The sequence below is a fragment of the Protopterus annectens genome, chromosome 9.part0, assembly GCF_019279795.1.
Source record: "Protopterus annectens isolate FY-2018-M chromosome 9.part0, PAN1.0, whole genome shotgun sequence".
In the NCBI taxonomy this organism is placed as follows: domain Eukaryota; kingdom Metazoa; phylum Chordata; order Ceratodontiformes; family Protopteridae; genus Protopterus; species Protopterus annectens.
The window spans coordinates 688039959-688042873 of record NC_056743.1 but is presented as its reverse complement, the minus strand read 5'-3'; the positions used below and the strand labels follow the sequence as shown (position 1 = coordinate 688042873).

At 44.6% G+C, this 2915-nt stretch overlaps 1 pseudogene; it reads right to left on the bottom strand.

The window, feature by feature from the left end:
* Positions 1-564: 564 nt before the first annotated feature.
* LOC122810903 lies at positions 565-2083 on the bottom strand (annotated as a pseudogene).
* Between the last annotated feature and the right edge of the window lie 832 nt (positions 2084-2915).

Below are 2915 nucleotides of genomic sequence, written 5' to 3'. Positions count from 1 at the left end.
CTGTTCTTTTCTCAAGGGAAGAATCAATCAATCAATCATTAATGGATGGTCATAAAATACTGTGGCATTACATGGCTATATGGTTAACAGCAGTTCTACAGTTCAGAATGAATGGTTTGATGCATAAAATATCCCTTGACCCCATCCATTAGTGTATTTTTTAATTGTTAAAGGTCAAGCTATATCATAACCTTCCCTTCTTTGTTATTTGATATCACAAAGTCCATTACATACCTGTAGACAGAGGGAGATTTGACATAGTCCAAATCCCCTCCAAAGGGCAGCTGCAGGCGTGATGGTTCAGAGAAAGATGCTAACCCGCCCAATACTCACAGCAAAAACTAAACAGAACCCCAGAGAATCCCTTCCTTTAGCAGGATGGCTATAAAGCATTTTCCCAGGAAATGAAAATGACTTCTCAGTGGTAGAGGCATCCCCCGAAACCACCAAAATAATGCTGAACATTTCTTCTGCAGGATGTTCCTCCCTCACAAAAATAAATTGCATAGTTTTTTAATCAGCACTGTCTTTGCACATTGTCATTTCCTGCTCTGGTACTCATATTCAGTGACAGTTTTGACAGTTGGGATGGCAAACTACTCCATTTACTTTGCAGCGACAGCCTCCACTGGTATCTCCGATACCCCCTGGTCCCCACCGGGGTCCCTTGGTGACCCAACAGATTTCTGTGTAGCAGACGGTACAGCAGATCCAGTCACAGCCATGCTTCTTCTGTACAATTATTCGACATCTTGGACACAGCATAGCTTCTCCGGTCTCAGCATAGTCTGAAGCATCTCTGTGGTCTGCTTAGCAGCAAGATTATTCTTTGCCTGGACTTTTACATCATACTGATACTCTTTACAGTTCATATTTTCATGAACAGCCTTACAGATCAGACAGATGGTATGGTTGCAGAGGGGACACAAAAATTCATTGATGTCATCTTCATAAATGCACCAGCCCCAGCAATCTGTGGTCTTACAGCGGTAACTATTTTTACTGTGGCTTTCTGCAATCATCAGACCCCACTCTAAGAATTTCTGGTTCTCCTCAGGGCTGAGGAGAGCTTTAATCTCTCGATCCAATAACTTTCCAGGACAGGAATACTCATCATCTAGGTAAGGACATGCAATCTCTGGATCCTGGCTATTCAGGATTGTACCTCTCAGGCATTCTTTGCAGAAAGTGTGTAGACAATCTCGTACGGACAACTCCTTTGTGGGGTTCAATGAGAGTGTAGCAGATGGGACATTCAATTTCATTCTCTGTAGGTATCAGGCTGCGTCTGTCAACATCAAGCAGAAGTTGGTAGTTTTGAGTTCTTTCCAGTGCGATCGACGTTTGATATTCTTCTAATGCATACTCTTCTTTCCTGATCCACGCATTTTCTTACTCATCTGGTATATAGTTATTAGTCACCTTGTAGTTCTCTGGTCAATCAGTGTAACAGATTTCACATCTTGGCCGTGTCTGTTTGTTAACATATGTACACCCAGGACATGCCCAGCCAACATTTGTTTTTTCTGGAGGAAGAGCAGGAGGCTTTGGCTTTTTTGGTACAGCTAGTGGCCCTTTTACAAACTGCTCAATCTCTCCATCGTCCTGCTTAGGAGGATCTTCTGTTCCTCGAGGTTCCATAAAAATTTCATATCCATACTCTTCTAAAGGCCGTTGTCTCATTTCTTGATCATAATTCTGCTTCTTTAATTTGGCTTGCTTGGCAGATATGAGGTAGAGGAAGGATGTGTCACCATCCCGCCTTATGCCATGATAGTGGAGTGTTTCATTAACCTTTGGAAGGCACTGTCCAATTATCCACTGTTGCACTCTGGGATGGAAGCCATAGTCCCAGAACACCAGATTCTAATGTAATTGGAACAGTGGTAGATTCTGCGTCTTCTACACCCACACTTAATCGGATTTTATGTTTCAGATACATTTCTTCTTTCACTTGTACTATGACATGGACTTGATCTTCTTTCAGGCTTTGGACACATTGCAGTGTGGTCTCTTTGTCTCTTACTTCAATGGCTTTGGTTAGCTTTAGTGTCAGCTCCTCTGCTTTCTAAATGGGGTCCATTCTTCTTGACACTTCCTATAGCACACTATCAATATGGACTTTCCAACATGACCTGCAGCTGTAGTGTGGTCATTACCTGTCAGTTTTTCAAACTATGATCATTTTTATAGTTTGAACAAAAGGTCAGTGAGAAACTTGTCTTGGACCAGCTCAAATCTAACTTGCAGCTAGAAGCCTAAAATGAAACTGTAAGCAGGCCACTCCTCGCTTCACCACATCGACCCTCTTTGTCTCTCACTCCTGCTCCTCTCTCTTTGCGTGCCCCGGCGGAGGCCAGCGGGACCAAGCCCGCAACTCCTGGGGGGAGGGAGAGAGCAGGTGGGGGGAGTGAGAGGAGGAAGGGTGGTGTCCGTACCCCCTATGCCTCCCAGCGGTGGGAGGCAGGGGGTACCATCAGCATGGTGGGAGGTGCAGATGCTCCTCCGCCACCCCCGAGGGGATGGCCGCAGAGGGGGCACCCTGCCTGACATTGTGGTCTACCACACGCTCCAGAGGTGACTGGCTCCTCATGCTGGAGGGGGAAGGAGAGGGTGCCTATGCATCCAGTTTGTTTGAACAAAGCATATTTGGGCCATTTCAGTTTTGAATTTTGTTTTATAACTTGTATTTCATGGGAGACATGAAGCATGCCACTTGATGATGATTTTGTTAAGTCACGCCCAGATGTGGATCATCCAAGCAGCCATGAAATCTCAGTGCATGTATATGTTCAGCAGTGTATGCATAGAGGTTTCATCCAGCATGCTGTTCTGTGCAATGGTGTATGCATGTAGTCTTAGTATAATGTTATCCCAAAAATATACAGTGCAGGTCTTTGAAAGCCATCTGTCAA